This window comes from Eptatretus burgeri, chromosome 17, assembly GCF_056783735.1.
Source record: "Eptatretus burgeri isolate ZD-2024b chromosome 17, Ebu_testis_v1, whole genome shotgun sequence".
In the NCBI taxonomy this organism is placed as follows: Eukaryota; Metazoa; Chordata; class Myxini; order Myxiniformes; family Myxinidae; genus Eptatretus; species Eptatretus burgeri.
The window spans coordinates 4,607,750-4,625,453 of record NC_140977.1 but is presented as its reverse complement, the minus strand read 5'-3'; the positions used below and the strand labels follow the sequence as shown (position 1 = coordinate 4,625,453).

The following is a 17,704-nucleotide window of genomic DNA, read 5'->3' as shown; positions in this document are numbered from 1 at the left end:
CGATTATGATCTCTCTGGCCAGTTTGTGCCAGCCACGGTGATTCCAATGATCTTGAAGGCCTTCGTTTCCATGGCATGACGCTGAGCAAGGTGTGAGGCAGGAGAGCCAGCCCAGAAGGAGAGCAGTACTCCATCAAGCTGTGAAGGCCTTGTAGGTGGATAGGAGTTCAGGCATGCCAAGAAGGGCTTTGTATGTTGGAGGATGCCCGGTCATCGACTGGCTTTGAAGGCCAACTTTGAAATGTCGTTCGTCCAAGATAGATCATGGCTTATCGTGACACCCAGGAGTTTGAATCACTGAACCTCCTCCAAAGGATTGTTCAGAAAGGAGTTGGGGGGGGGGGGTGGAGAGGGTTGTCAGACGGTCCTTTCGGAGAGAGATAGCGAGAAAGTGAGATTTGTCAGGATTGAATGACATATTATAACTGTTTGGCAAGCTTGTGATTTTCTTTTAAGGTTTGAAGAGAAGGAAGAGGCTGCTGCCTGCCTGCCTGAAGGATGATGGACGTCATGGCAGAGGGCAGAGTCATCAGCAAATATATAAATAGGATTTTCCAGAGTCAGATAGATCATTGATGAAGATCAGGAATACGACTGGGCCCAGAACACTGCCTTGGGGCACTCCAGCCTTGACGGGCGAGCAGATGAAAATACTCCGTTGAGTGCCACGTGCTGGCTAGGAGAGTAGAGGAAATCAGTGAGCCATGTTTGCAGTTGGCCTTGGATGCCACAGGTAGACAGTTTGGAGAGCAAGCCAGGATGCCAGATTGTATCAAAAGCATGAGATGTCCGGAGAGATGGCCCTGAAATCATGTCTGACATTGTGGACCTCCATCCATTGTTGGGTGAGTCGAAGAAGCATGTCCAAGGTGGAGTGACCTGGTCTGAAACCAAATTGGTGATCTGAGATGAGGTTGTTGGAGAAAAGGAAGGATTTCATATCGACTGTGTTGATGGATTGAATGACCTTGCTGATGATTGGAAGTAAGCTGATCGGTCTGAAGTTGAAGGGATCAGTTTTTCCACCTTTTTATGTGGTGCAGTGATGTTGGTGGATTTCCAAGGAGATGGAAGATGACCTCACACAAATGGCAGGGTGAAAATGCCTGAGAGAGGGTGTGCAAGCCCAGCAGAGCAGGTTTTTATGACACGTGAGCTGATGCCCTCCGGTCAAGTTGCAGAGTCAAAGTCAAGGGTTGAAAGACCTTCTCAGGTGCAAAAGACACAGAGTCCAGGAGCATTCGGGTGTGACAGGGAAAGGTAGGTACTGAGAGTGAGGGGTTGTGGACGTAAGATTTGGAAGCAAACACAGAATTGAGGCATTTGGCCTTCTCATGAGTGCATTCGGCTGTGGTGCCATTTGAAGGGATGGAAGGGGAACATACTCCAGAAACAGACTTAACAAAGCAACACCAGGTTTTGGAGGAGGGAGACAAGTTTGAAAGTTCATTCTTGAGGTTGGACAGATGTTGTTTTGTAGCTCTTCTGAGAGTGGACACACTTTCTGTGGACTTTTTGGAATTCACTGAAGTTGTCTTCGGTTGGATTTCCCTTGCAGGTTATTCAGAGCAACTGCCTCACCACAGGATTCAGTGTACCATGGGTGGGAAGAAGGTGAGGATATTTGAAGACGAGATTGTCTAGATCTCATCTTGAGAGAATCTAGATGCCAGAGAGAGAGAGCAGGCAGGATTCTGTGGAAGAACCCCCAGGCTGAGTTAACATCAGGGTCAGTAGATGTGAGAGACTGGTCCTGAAGAGAGATGTCTGCTTGCAGTCCCTGCCCATCTGTTCGAATGAAATGGCAGACTCGCCGGTGTTAGAGATTGTGTGTGTGTGTGTGTGTGTGTGTGTGTGTGTGTGTGTGTGTGTGTGTGTGTGTGTGTGTGTGTGTGTGTGTGTGTGTGTGTGTGTGTGTGTGCACGCGCACACATCCATACACTTTTGTTTATATATTTTTTTGTGGTGTAGTGTGTCCTGGTTATAATTCCATCCCCTCCTCATTGTGGTTAACCGGGTGAACGGCAGTGTGTCATCACTTTTCGGCTAATGATATATGGCATCGTCATACTCAAGGATTACAATGAACCCAGGCACAGGGTGCCAGCTAAGTTTTCTCGAACCTTTAAAATCTTTTGTTATTTATTTCAATATACAGTACATACTTGAACACTGAATGATACAAATCGCTTTTTTGGCACTTTCAAAACCCTTCCATTTAGCGGTACTAGGACAACATGGTATTGCATTTTATCTCATCATGACCAATCGAATTATCTGCTCGTTGACCTGGCCCATGTACTTGTTTCTCAAGACAGTGTGTATGCGCAGGGTAATGTGTTCTATGAACTCTCGAGTTGCAGAGATTGTAATGCTTAACCTTTAGGGAAGAGGTGAAAATGCGTTGTTTGCGTAGTCACGTGAGACACCAGCGGAACACAGGTCAGGTGACCAATCTTGTCGGCAGAGAGATTCCACCACATTGGCTGCAATACACAAGTTGTGTTAACTCTGGTCCCATATGTTCAAGTGGTTTATCCATTGAAATACAACAGTACCTTGAACAAAATCGAATCGGCTCGGTCTTGTCACCTACCCAACTCATCCACCAAGTTTTCTCATAATCTGTCCACAACCTTTTTAGATATCGTGCAGTATGGCCCGATCTCTCAATGGTGAAGAATCACCTTATAATTTAATAGGATCTTTGTCCGGATCAGGATCTTCACGAAAATCTAATAATTTCGGTCTTGGCACCAGGGCCGGCCCGACTTCAAATGATGCCCCAGACAAGGGGCGTCTTTGGCACCCCCTCTCCATGAATCCAACTTTCAAATACCTGATGATTGTGTCGTGAGGGCAGGTAGTGGTGAAAGGTTAGTGAGGGGAGGTAGTGGTGATGGTGTAGCCAGGGCAAGCAGTGATGAGAGGTTAACAAGGAGAGGCAGTAGTGAGGAGGTAGCCAGGGCAGGCAGTGGTGAGGGGGTAGCCAGGCTAGGTAGTGATGAGAAGTTAGTGAGAGGAGGCAGTGGTGAAGGAGGAGTGATCCAGACCATCTGCAATATGCCGAGTAGCAATACGTGAGATACGTCACACAACTGAACAAACTGAGAGCTATCACTACATAATTAAGAATCAACTTTGAAGAAGAGCTTGTTGACAGCCTTGGAGCCAACCCAAAAGGCTTCTGGAGGTACGTCAGTCGCAAAGCAAAGGGGAGAAAGGAAGATGAAAACCTTGTTATGGAGAATTGTTCACTCATCACGACAAACGAAGAGAAAGCAGGGAACCTCAGCAACTACTTCAGGAGGGTATTTACCCGTGAAGATCTCCACAACCTGCCTACATTGACACAAATGCATGATGAATCAAACCTGAACAATATTATCATTGCAGCACACGGCACTGAAAGGAAGAAGAGAGCTGGTCCAGGTAATATCCATCTATGACTACTGTAAGAAACTGCAAGCTCTGCAGCACTTCCACGAACATTAATCCTCGACAAATCACTTGAGGAAGGGATCTTCCCAGAAGCATGAAAGAGAGCAAACATAACATCAATCCACAAGAAAGGCTGCAAACTACACATATTAGCCTTACATGTGTGGTTGGGACAATTCTGGAAAGTTTTGTGCAGGATGCAGTAATGGAGTACATCTAAGTCAACCTGTGGACCACCTACCAGCATGGATTCACACCTGGCAAATCCTGTACTATTCAGCTCCTTACCATTGCAAATTAATGGACTAAACTGCTGGATGATGGGAAACCTATCGATGTAGTGTACCTTGACTTCAGATGTGCGTTCGACAGTGTTCCACATGAGAGGCTACTCATGAAGCTGGCCACTTATGGAATCCAAGGACAGATCCTAGCCTGGATTTGCAACTTTTTGACTGACAGGGTCCAATGTGTCATAGTCAATGGAGTTGCATCTCCCTGGATTCCTGTATATAACGGAATACCGCAAGGAAGTTGTGCTCGGGCTGACATTGTTAGGATCCTCTATTAATGACCTCTCATCGGAAGTGCAGGCAAGGGTTCAACTATTTGTGGACATTACGAAGATCTAAGCAATCCCTCTGTGGGAGAAAATAATTATATTAATGTACTCTTAATTATAATTGTTGTTGGTGCTTTATAAATTTAATTTTTATGCTATAAGTCGAATTGGATGTCAGTTATGCTCCCTTTACCCAAGAGTCTTTCAACCTAAATGTTGATAAAAGGAATGTCTTACTATGGAACAAAGTGACCTGGGTGCTGATAACACCAACTTTTATGTCATTCGCTTTTCTCCGAGTAGACACGTATTGCAGTTGGAGTTCTTTTGCCTAATGCTTATCAGCCCCCTCCACTCTCCCAAAAGCATATAAATGCCAGAAAATGTAATCTTAGTTTAGTGCAAATCATTGTGGATGTATACCATCTCAGTGGGTTGTACTCCATAATACTATGTTAATAAAATTATCTGATGTAATGTACTTTCCGTTGTGGACAGTGAATTAATTGTGGCTTTCATTTGAGTAACGGGATTTACATCGAGTCGGTTAAAATGGTTAATAACAAAATTCTACAACAATTGGTGCCGTGACACGGAGGTACTAAATCCCTGGAGACAGTCCATGGTCCGGAGGGATGGCGGATGCCAACGAGATGCTATCCCTGTCGGCAGGGCTGTTCTTAGCGGGTAACATACTTTGAACAAAGGAAAGTACGTGTCAGATAATTTTATTGGAGGCCTGGGAAGATCCTACAGTCTGGGACCGCTTCAGCCTGGGGCTGAACAAGAGATCAGGGATCTCTTGACGGGAAGCTAGGGTCTTCACCGTACCTTGAGTGAGTTTGTTACTCGGCTCATGGTGCTGTACTGGGTACAGTAGAGGCATTGGGGAAAGGCCAATCCCCTCTGGCCAAAAGCGAGTGGGTTGAAATCCCACCTCCGCAAGGACAGGGTTCGAGACCCAGCTCGCTGTGTGATGTGATTGTTATGTGCTATGTGGATTGAGGTTATGAAGTGCATATTAACAGCACGTTAAGGTCACTTTATTAAAGTGCTGGCCAGTGGAGAAATGGAACGTGTGCGAGTCCAATAGATTTCACTGGAATAAAACGTGCTCTATTGTGTATTGTGACCTGTGAAGCTTGTGGGAATGCATGTGTGATGGAAAATGGAGATCGAGATTGGTCGTCATCGTGATTGTGAAGACTCTGGTTAAGGTGAGGTGCACGCACCGATTCCAGAGGGAAAAAAACGATGACGACTGGCACCGCACGTGCTGCTGATTTACAGTGCGGGGCGGATTTCATTGAGAGTGTTTTTACCGGATCGAGAGGTATGTGTGTGAATTCAATCTTGGTGAAAATCTGAATTGGAAATGATATTGTAACAATTAAAGAAACTTCAGGCAGGGAGTGAAGGCAGCCTGGCTGTTCATGGTTTGGTGCTGATAAAAAACCAAGGTCACAAATCTCCCTGAACTGGCTTTCTCACTGTTTAATAACTTTGTATGCTATTTTGGCTTTGAACAATGTACGTTGCATACATAATAAATGGATGGTCTCCTCGGAGCATCATTTGAATACCTGTTATAATAATAATAATAATAAAATAATGATGATGCATTCAATTCATCTTGGGGTAACATGTTAAGTCGCGAGGCCATTTTGGCTTGTGGCTACTTTGGTATGGTGCTGATAACGCGAAGGTCGTGAGATCTCTCCCTGTACGGGCCAACACTCTTCGGTGTTTGAATCTCAGCTTAGCTATAGAGTGAGATGAAAGTGAAGTCCATTTTGGAGGCTCGCTATCGCCGGCATTGTGAGGGAAATCCTCTAATTACTCAACCCGGCAGGGTGAAGTGCTGAGCAGCTGTTCATACTGCTAGAAGAGATTTATGGGTGCTGAGCCCTCGATCAAATTCATTTCACAGTTGGGAAGGTGGGGGCTACTGTGTTGAAATGCACATGCCATGTCCAGTAACGTGTGAGAAATGTTTCCAAAATTCGATTTGATTCGTGCTTAAAATGTTATAGAAATGTGATTGATTTGGAATGATTTTAAAGTGATTTGATGATGTTCAGCACATAGGGCGATTCACAGATGAATCAATTATCCCTCGGATGGACGTTGAACTAGGCGTGCTGTCTTCATTAGTCTGTGAATGTTAAAATTAATAAATGACATTGGTTGATGGATGTTAAAGATAAATTCCTGCCAAAACTACTGCTGGGAAGGCAATGGCAAACAACCCAGTGTAACCCTTTTGATCGCTTCAGGCAGGCAAATTAAAATCCAGACAAAGCTGGTGCACAGACTGGCTGTCTGGTCGGTTGCAGGCCTTATCAGAGGAAAAAACCCAAGGTCACGAAACTGGAATGTTTGTGCTTTACCGGCATGGAAGAATAAATTTGTGTTCCCTACCTTGGATAGACGCTGAAGATTTTATTTTTGATTTATTGATTTTAAAAGAAAATATTTTATTGTCACAATGATAGACCATAAAGCTGTTTAAGCGAGATTGGATGAATAATGCACTCAAAGGTGGAGTTTTAACCTAATGGAGAAAGAGTAGCCAATCAGGAGAAAGAGGGAAAATCTCCCATGCCTCCCCCGCAGCAGTGATAAAGATTGGGAAGGTTCTCGCTACATGTGTGGACTGAGTGTTTTGAGCTGCAATTTAAAGGTCCCCTGACACGCAGAAGTATAGAAATTTCATTTATATATGTCCTAGAGGAGTTTTTCATCGTGATTTCAGATCTGACAATGTTTTTTCACAATACTCATTCTGTAAAATGTAAAATTAAAAAAAACAAACCTCTTTGGGAACGTCCCTAAAAATTCTCCTGAAAGGGGCGTAACCCACATGACGTCAACTACAGGATTACAAAGGCTGCACGCTAATTACTCGGGTTGGTGGTCTACGTGATTCTATTGGCTTTCTGTGTGTTTCCACATTTGATTGGTCGACTCAATCGCTTCGTTCATTTCTGCTTTAAAAAAAATCGAACATTTGGTTTTGAATAATGGATGGCATTGACTTTGATTTGCCTGGTAGTGACAGTGAGTGTGAGAGAAATGAAGGATTTTGATCTGAATCACATGGAGAATTGTCGGATAACGTAGTCGCGGGAGGTGAAGTTCAGGCAGCTGGAAATGAAATACGGCCTTAGCAGTTCGAGCCTGAAGCAGGATAAGCAGAGGAAAATGGCGATGAAATTCCCGGCGTTCATTATGATCGGGAGGACATCGAAGGAAGACTTGGCAATAACAACTGGTTAGACTAAATCCTATTCGTAATTCAATAATGTAAATTCGACTTGCATACTGCTCGATATCAGAAATATTTTAGTGAGGTGACGTGACCAGCGCAGCTTTGCGGACATGTTTCTCCGCGGCGAATAAATCTCAAGCAAGGCCAGCGCATGTCATCGGCCGTATCTCTCCGCGCATAAAACGAAGCAATCTCGCTGTCCGGATACGATGAAAACTTGTGTGCAAGAACACACCTTGTGACACAATTGTCTCGAGTAGTCCGATAAATGTGACGTTCTGTTGCATTTTTATTTATTTTATTCCTACTGTTGTCATGTAGCGCCAGTAGAAAACAATAAGCCTGGTGTTGGCTTAGTGGTGAGGGTGGCAGCTTGGGATCCTAGGGTCCTGAGTTCCAGCCTCGTTGGCCGCTGAATTAAAATACACCAGGAGGTTGACTGAGCCTGTCATCCTTCCGAGGTCGGAAATGGATATACCAGTGTACTGTTAAGGGGGGACACTGCATCAGCGGCATAGCCGCGTCCCAACCAATGATGCAACCAGCAGCCACAGGCTGCACAAGAGAGAGAGAGAGAGAGAGAGAGAGAGAGAGAGAGAGAGAGAGAGAGAGAGAGAGAGAGAGAGAGAGAGAGAGAGAGAGAGAGAGAGAGAGAGAAAGAGAAAGAGAGAGAAAGAGAGAGAAAGAGAGAGAAAGAGAGAGAAAGAGAGAGAAAGAGAGAGAAAGAGAGAGAAAGAGAGAGAAAGAGAGATTGAGAGAGAGAGAGAGAGAGAGAGAGAGAGAGAGAGAGAGAGAGAGAGAGAGAGAGAGAGAGAGAGAGAGAGAGAGAGAGAGAGAGAGAGAGAGAGAGAGAGAGAGAGACAAGAAAACAATGAAGAAAAGAGAATAATACAAGAAAGCTACAGCACGTCAGATTTATTAACCTCCTCGGACGCACGACGGATTTATCGGCCTAGTCGGACGGACGACGGATTTATCGGCCTAGTGGGACGGACGACGGATTTATCGGCCTTGTCGGACGGACAACGGATTTATCAGACTAGTCGGACGGATTTATCGGACTAGTCGGACGGACGACGGATTTATCGGGCTCGTCGGACGGATTTATCGGACTAGTCGGACGTACGACGGATTTATCGGCCTAGTCGGACGGATTTATCGGACTAGTCAGACGGACGACGGATTTATCGGCCTAGTCGGACGGATTTATCGGACTAGTCGGACGGACGACGGATTTATCGGGCTCGTCGGACGGATTTATCGGACTAGTCGGACGTACGACGGATTTATCGGCCTAGTCGGACGGATTTATCGGACTAGTCAGACGGACGACGGATTTATCGGCCTAGTCGGACGGACGACGGATTTATCAGCCTAGTCGGACGGATTTATCGGACTAGTCGGATGGACGACGGATTTATCGCACTAGTTTAGACTCTAGAGAGCTCGAGTCAATCCACTCTGTGCGAGTTTCTGTATGTGACGTCACGCTGCGATTCGCTGAAGTCAACTTTTTTTAGGGACGGGGCATAGCAAGTTGTGAAAGGCCCCAGAAATGATCGAAATATTGCTCTAATTATCCCATTTTTGATTAAAAAAAAAAAACATGGGTGATTTCTTCACCAGGAAGGTCAAGTTAATATATAAATAACCAGAAAGTTTTGCATGCCAGGGGACTTTAAATGCTAAACTGTATTTATTTGTTTTGGTAAAGGAAATGGATTCGTATTTAAAAGGTCAGAGGACGTGATTAGATGGCTTGAGTAAGTGAGTTGGTTGTATTGCAGCATGTTGCTGTTTTGGTGACAGAGAAATGGACAATATGGACAATGTCAGAGATTTAAAATGTTGATGGAATTCTGAACAGTGATGAGAGAGATTGGTTAAACATTATTTTTCCGAGATATTTCACTTCCATTGACCATGAAAGAAATGGATGCTCATCAGGTTAATTAAACAATGTTATCATTTGGTATTGTTTAAACTGTATGGAGAAATTTTGTAACAGTGTTATCAAAGTTCTTGTTTCCAAATGGACGCTCTGCAGCCAGGGTGTGGTCTGCAGCTCGGCAACTCGATGTCATGGCCGAGCAGAGTGGAGATGGAAGAGTGCAGAGCTGAGAGCTCGAAAAATACTTCCAAAATAATTACTCTGTGACTAAAATAATAGCCAAGCTACTCTTGTTTAATTACTCCTGTGAATTAATGTAAGAATGTGAAACCTAGCTTTGAATTATTTTGGGATTCTATTTTGTGAATTATAATAACCGAGAACACCGGTGTGTTTTTGACCTGTATGGTAGTGATGGGGATAATCTTATGGTCAAAAGGACCAACAAGTGACACTTGTGGTAACGTCTACATGTAAACATGGGAAACAGTTGGTAATTAGTGGAGGTTGTGTATGGTAACTGTGTTAATTATTTTCAGACTAAGCTCATTTGAGAAAAAAAATACTCATTGAGAATGAACCATCATGTTTCTTTTGGTTCTAATTAATACAAACTTTTGTTTTGAGATTATGAATTGAGAAACCTTTTATCATATAAGTCTCGTAATCCTAATTTAAATGTATTGGGGTCTTCAAGTGACAGAGTAATGATTGGTTATATCACAGTAAGGTTATTAATAACTTGTATTTATTGATTAATGTATTGTCAATCACTGTACCTATGGACCTTGTTAATCTGTTTATTGAAGATAGGGAAAAGTGACTGAGAATTGAATCAAGATAATAATATATTAAGTTGAAGTACTTAGATAATATTTAAAGGGGGTCTGCGTTATTAAATTGATTGACAGATTAGGAATCATAAGTTAACTGCAAGGCAAAATCAAGTTATGAGGGAAAAGAGCATGGTATTTACATAACCATAATGCAGAATGACTGGAAGAATGGCGAGACGAACAGCAATCATGAAATCAATAAAATGGAATTAGGAATTGTACCATGTATTGTAACTGTATTGCTCTCACTGATTAGGAGCTGATACTGACCTGACTAATTTAAATAAAATGCCTCTACAATTTGTAGAAAGACAAACAAAAGGATAAACAAGAATTATGTGGAGTACAGAAGACATGACCATGAAATAAATATTAAATTGGTCAGAAGAAAATAATTACATCATTGAAAAGAGTGCAATGATGCGACAAGCCAATTTAAATATTACCTGTGTTATCTGTCTTCTGATTAATTAGACAGGTGCGTGATTTTGATTAGGTGGTACTTATTGTACGTTTACTTAAGTAAGTTGAGGTATTTCTAACACTGACTTGACCATCTTTCATCAGGACGGAAGTGCTAAGTTAGCTGGAAGTAAATAAATAAATAATGGCAGTTGCTCTGGAACTACTTGTGAATGAAACTGTGAATTGTTCAGCAGATATGAATGTTAAAATGGTAACTGTGCAAAATCGAATCGCTTTGGATTCGGTTCTTGAAAGAAGAAGCTAACTTTCAGAATTAGTGTACAGATGGTGGAATATTTTTTTCTTGACTTGAAGGGATTTTCTTTTTGAAGGATGGTGAAAAGAATTATTGATTACAAATTGGAACCCTGATAAAGACTGTTGCCCTTTCTACATGGAAATAGCAAATGAGATGAATGTTTTGAGTGTACATACAACTGAGATTTCTGTATATTTTAGCATGTCGTTTAGAGGGGAAAAAACAAGGAAAGGGATAAAATATTGATATAACATATAATGTAAGTTGAATGCTTCTGTAAGAACCTTTGTCAGTCTTGTTGAAATACATGAGCCCATGACGTTTATGGATTGGCATGTTTAAGCGATGCTTAACCTTAATTTTGTTTGTTTCGGAGTGTTGAGAGCAGTTGAACCATGAAATGTACGATTTCGTCTAATGAAGCTTTGGAAGAACTTCCACCGAAAGATTGGACGATGGGGAGAACCTAGATTTGGGTGATTTGGGCATTCAACACGTGATCATGAAACTATCCCCTTCCTGAGGAGATAAGATGAGCAATGTGGTGGGGAAAAATAAATAAGAAAAACCCACTGAAGAGGTTGGACAAGTCAAACCACAGCAAGGCAAAGTCTTAACGTTGCCGTAGCATGATGCCAGGCAGGCCAGGCAAGCCTGGAGGAATGTCCTCAACCACACTCACAAATTGCTGCTCTGCAAATACATCGTGAACTTGCTGTGGTTGCTTCAATCCACAACGAAGGCCCTGGAGGTCCACACGGTGAGTCATCTGCAACATGTGTTCAATGGTGCGGGTGGGGCTCGTGCAGCCATCGCAGCTGCATCCAACGTGCACAGCTCACTTGGTGAATCAAACCTGATTGCACAAATTGCTGCTACGAGGCCCCAAACTCTGCTGGGGCTGGATCTCTGGGTCACCTCTCGAGTCCTTTTTGTCTCCTTCAACCCAAGCTCGTACCTGCCAAGATCTACCTTCTCTGCAGCTCAAGGAGTGCTTTGACTGTGTTTCCCGTTGGGTGCTGCTCTATCTACACCCTGACCTGCTTATCTTCTGACTTCGGGTAGCATGTCTTTTCGATTTGTGACACATGCTGATGAACAGGCATGAATTAAATGGAAACTCACTCACTCACCTGGCTGGGACACTATTGAAATTGTCGTTATCCAGCATTCTTCTGATATGAGCACTCGCTGCCATTGTTGATTGAAGTTGTGCAACGGATATCTTTTCTCCTCCAGGAACGGGGTATGGTGATCATGTGTAATATAATTATTCAAATTTTCCTAATAAGGAAAAAGGAGGGAATTGTGGGAGAAAATAATTATAATTGTTGCTGGTGCTTTATAAATTTAATATTTATGCTATAAGTCGAATTGGATGTCAGTTATGCTCCCCTTACCCAAGAGTCTTTCAACCTAAATGTTGATAAAAGGAATGTCTTACTCTGGAACAAAGTGACCTGGGTGCTGATAACACCAACTTTTATGACATTCGCTTTTCACCTCGTAGACACGTATTGCAGTTGGAGTTCTTTTGCCTAAGGCTTATCAGCCCCCTCCACTCTCCCAAAAGCATATAAATGCCAGAAAATGTAATCTTAGCTTAGTGCAAATCATTGTGGATGTGTACCATCTCAGTGGGTTGTACTCCATAGTACTATTGTTGCGGAAATGGCCCTTATTGTGTTATTAACCTTCGCCATCGAAGATGGACGGAGGTTATAGTGGAGCAGACTGGGGCTGAAAAAAATGACCTACCCCTCCCGGTGGCAGAACAAAGCGAAACCTGTTTTAAATGGAAGGTATGGATGTCTAGTAATAGAAAATCATGGTTGTATCAATTTTAAAAGTGTACAAACATGTTAATTAACCCCTTGTTTGCCACATACCGTTAAATGTTGATTTAATCAAATTAATTGTCTAGCTCTATATGGACTACTTTAAAGGCATGTATACTGCCTTCCATTTAAAACCGGTTTCACTTTGTTCCACCACCGGGAGGGGGTAGGTCATTTTTTTCAGCCTCAGTCTGCTGCACTCTAAATAGTAGACATAGATCTAAATCTATCTTTTTTTTTTCAGATAAAGTTATGGACTTGAGAGATGAGCCCCCACCCAAACGAAGTAAAATTAATGAAAGATGTCTGCGTTGTCTGTGATCTTTTGATCGACCAAAAAGCTACATCAAAGACAGTGGTACGAAACCCGACCCATGTTGGACTTCGTTCATTTCTGGATGCGGCTGAGAGACACAGAGATGGCGTATATGACCGGATTGCTCCATTCACACAGAACATTTTAAATGGAAATGTGCTGATTGCTTTTCACAAGAACTGTAGAGCATCTTACACTCGTAAGACTAATGTCGACTACGTTAGTTCCAAGGCTACACCAGCAATCTCCTCATGTGATGTTGCAGCAGAGAACTCTAGCAGACTACGAAGGAGCGATACGTCTAAATTCAACATTCGAAGTGACTGTTTTATTTGTGGTAAAGCCAACAAACGCCATGAAAAGTTGACATCAATTACAACAGGCACAGGCTCATCCACAAGACAGCTTGTCTTGGATGCTGCTGAACAGAGAAAAGATCATGAAATGCGCTTGCGAATGATATCATATCCAGACTTGTTTGCGTATGATACCAAGTATCATCGGTCTTGCTATGGTTATTATATAACGGAACGAAACATACGTGCTGTAAGGGAAGAAGCTCAAGAAACAGTTCATGAAAAAAGTCTGAAGGAACTTTGTAAATAAATGAGGAAAACCGTCTTTTCAAAGAATAAATCAGTGGTACTATTGTCGGAGTTGCAAAGCCGTTTCGCAGAGATAGTCAGAGACTTAAGTGATGGAGACGTGGACATTCAAGGTTACTCATCATGGAAACTCAAAGAAAAACTGAGACAATGTTTTGGTTTGGACATCGTGTTCATTAGTCAACCAGGTAAATCTGACTTTGTCTGTTCTAGTACTGTAACCGTTGGTGATGCTCTCAAAAGGGCCAGTGAATTTTGTGTACAAGTTTATGAGCAAGGTGAATGCCAGTTGGGGGGCTATGAAGATGGTCCACATGATAGCGCCATCTTACACAAGGCTGCTGGTGTCTTACGCAGGGCATTCGAAGGAATTTCTTTCCAGTCATCTGAATATGCACCCAGTGGAGAATTGGACATTGATAAGTGTAAAGCATTTGTTCCTTCAATTTTGATAAATTTTATCTCCTGGTGCACATCAAAGTGCCATGTTAACAATGCATCAAGTGTCTCTGAAAGTAGTTCCGACAGTAATCTTTTAAGGGTTCTAGCCATTTGCCATAACATAATTGCTCTCTCATGCTCAACATGTACACCTATATCATTCGGTCTGGGGGTACAGATGCACCACGAGTTCGGTAGTAGGTCATTGATAAATGTCCTATACTCCACAGGATACTCCATCTCATATGATGAAGTGCGGCGCTTTGTAACCTCGGTGGCTAAAGACCAACTATCTCAGTCTGAGGTTTACATTCCACGTGGTATTTCTAGGCCTGTAGCCACTAACCCAAACTCCATTGTTGATGCAGCCATAGACAACTTCGATCAGAATGAAGATACTCTTGATGGAAAATGTTCAACTCATTCCATGGCCATTGTTCTTTATCAGAGGTCCGCAGAAAAGCACAAGCTAGTGGTATCCATCGTTCAAAAGCTAGGTCACTTGATGTCTCTGAATATGATGAACCACCAGTACATAGGTATGCAAAACCCAACAAAAAGCCAGAGCCACAAAAAGCCACCACAGTAGCTGTCTTCGAATTGAAAAAGGATGCTACAAATTATGTTTCCTCTCAAGTGAAAGACTTAATATGGCTGTTGACAAGGAATCGCGACACCCAATCCGTCCCCGCTTAGAGTGGTTTCAACTCCTTGCTCACTGATATGTCTGTCCCTGTAGCCACCATTAGGTATCTCCCTTTCATCCATGCTCCTCCCTCTGACATATCCACCATCTACACTACCTTGCTCAAACTTGTTGCAATCGCCAAACACTTGGGTCAACGACATATACTTGTGACGGCTGATTTAGCAATCTATAGTAAAGCACAGCAAATCGTTTGGAATCGACCAAAACAACTTGATGGTATGGTGACAATGCGGCTCGGTGTGATGCATCTGATCATGGCGTACATTGCATCAATTGGAAAACTCTTTGGTGATGGAGGTCTCCAGGACATCCTTTCCTCATCAGGCGTCTTTGCATCATCATCTACGGCATCCTTACTTCAGGCGAAGCACTACGCCCATGGACTCCGGGCAATCAAGATAGCCTATGAAGCCATGATGCACCTCTTTCTTGCTGCTACTGCATCCTACGCAAAAGCCAATGACTTGCCTTGGCTTGACGATTAGACAATGATGTTGCCATCCAAGAGAGAGATGAAGATGTCCTGAAAACAACATTTGTTGATGTTTCAAGACAAGTCACTGGAGTAATGGAAACTATCTGCAAATTCAGGGAGCATGGGAGGAAGCAATCGTCCACATTTGCGTTCTGGGAAAGTTTCCTTGAGGCAGGGAATACACTCCTGAGATTGTTGAGGGCTGACAGAGAGGCAAACTTTCAACTCCACCTTGACGCTGTTCGTGAAGCAATTCCATTCTTCCATTTAGCCGGAAGGGTCAACTACGCTAGATACACGCCCGTCTACGTGTCCGAGATGAAATCCCTGGAAACTGCACAACCAGACATGTTCCAACATCCAATGAATGGAGGGTTTGTCGTAAGACGTAAGCAAGAGACAACTTTCAACTGCGTGCCAACAGACCAGGCACTCGAGCAGACCATAGACCGGGAGGCGAAGAGCGACGGAGGTATAATAGGTTTCACACTCCGGAAGGGGGCCTTATTGTGTTGGTTGTTGACATGACATATAACAGGGGAATATGCTGAAAGGTAAAAGGAAATGTGTTTGTCAAACCCCCAGAGTCGGCAGCATGAAGAGTTGGGACACGCCAGAATGATAACAGACGTAAAAAAAAAAATGTCAAGCAAGTACGAGATTACATTCTGAATCATTGCCAGGATCCATTTGACCTATCCGATGTCCCAGAAAAGTTGATCAACATCGTGAGCGGGCAAGTCGCATCAGCAGCTGTCGAAAAATCTCTGGCTTCATTACTATCAACAGGTAAAGCCTTGTACCAGGGATTTGTCGACGAGCGATTGGTCGAAGGAAAAGAGAAAATTAAAGGTATCTGGGATGCTCTACCACGGAAAACGGCTTTGACATTCGCAGACATGAAAAAAAATGTTACCAACGACAAAGGCAAGAAAATCACTATGAACGCAGAGGCCCTGTTCAGGCGCTTGTTGGCAGTATCCCAAAACAGAGAAGTTGATTTGAAGAAGGTGCTTGCCTTCGAGCTGGCAGCAGTACCTCCTTCTATGTTTCACGACGATGGAGCTCTGAGAAAAACGAACAAGGCAGACCTGGCGAAGAAGATAGAGTCGGTCTCAGAAGAGCTAATCGAACTTCCACCGTACAATGGCAGAGATACAGCCTACATCATTGATGGAATGGCATTGGTTCAGGCGTTGAATGATGACCATTTCAAGACATTCAACGACCTTGCCGAGATCGTGCAGAAGCGCCTGGTGAGAGTCATGAAGAATACGCTCTTTGACACGGCAAGTCACCTTGGTATTTGACAGGTACCAGGAAGCCTCTATCAAAGCTGCTGAGCGCCAACGCCGGGGAGCCACAGACAACGTACCAACTCACCAAATCATTGGAAATCGAAATGTGCCTAATTACAGACAATTTCTGAAGGGAACAGGGAACAGGGAACAAAGTTGACCTTGTGCAGTTCGTTAGTGAATACATCATGGAAAACTCTAAGGCCACAGTTCCACACGGCAAATCAATCGTGATTGCGGGAGGATTCCAAAATGGAGAGGAAGTTCTTAGCATCTCTTCTGTTGGTTTGGACAATGTAGAAGACCTATACAGCACACACGAAGAGGCCGATACACGTATGATACTGCATGCGATTAGCCTTTCTTCCCTGTTCCAACGGATCATTGTCCGATGTGATGACACGGACGTTCTCGTTCTCCTACTGCATTATATGAACAGAGGATTGTTGGCCAAAGAGACCTTTATGCACGCAGGTTATCGCGGCAAATGCGTCAAGAGAACGTCTTATACAAATCCACATCAAAGGCGACGAACTTGGGGATATGTTCTGCCAGAGTTTGCCTTCAGCCCATGCCCTCACTGGCTGTGATTCCACCAATGCATTCTTCGGAGTTGGTAAATAGACTGTCTTCACTACCCTTCAGAAGCAGATTGAATCTGGGACAGTTGATGGATTGGCCAATCCTGGTGGTCCAGATTGGATTGAAGCAGCGAGAAAGCTTGTCCTTGGCTTACATGGAAATAAGGGACAAAAATGTGCTACACTTAATGAACTACGCTATCTCATTGCCACCACAAGTGACAAGCAAGCCAGCCAACTGCCCCCAACAGAAGATGCGTTCAAGTAGCATTCCCTCAGAGCTCGATACCAAACAGTGATCTGGTGCAGCAACCACATCGTGAAGCCTGAGTTGGAGAGTCCAGTTGGCAATGGTTGGTACCGCGATACTACAGGACTGCACTCAACCATGTTTACACAAGAATCCGCACCGGGAGAAGTCAGGGACCTCACACATCTCTATTGCAGAGTTGGAGCCTGTACAGATGGCACCAAGTGCACATGCCTGATGACAGGACTGCGCTGTATTGACATATGTGAATGTGACCATGAAGCGTGTCAAACCACCATCTCTAATGATGCAGACTCAGACTCAGACGCAGACGATCAGTAAGAAAGTAGACTCATATATCACTATTCCCCAACTTTGACCGATCTGAACTTTGACACATACAAGTGTCTTCTATCTGGCATTGATGCATTGTTAACCAAGTGTATGAATGTGCTCTGATGCGCAT

The 17,704-nt window shown here is 43.5% G+C and overlaps 1 protein-coding gene across 2 annotated transcripts in view; it reads right to left on the bottom strand.

Moving 5' to 3' along the window:
* Positions 1-17,704, bottom strand: part of LOC147009149 (uncharacterized) — a 53,247-nt gene that overhangs the window by 4,452 nt on the left and 31,091 nt on the right. Inside the window, exon 2 of one of the 2 annotated variants that reach the window (XM_085862854.1) lies at positions 2,381-2,486. The gene's annotated coding sequence lies outside the window, so the exon portion shown is untranslated. Of the gene's footprint in view, positions 1-2,380; positions 4,917-17,704 lie in introns of those variants that run through there. The other variant, XM_085862855.1, reaches the window with a different exon arrangement.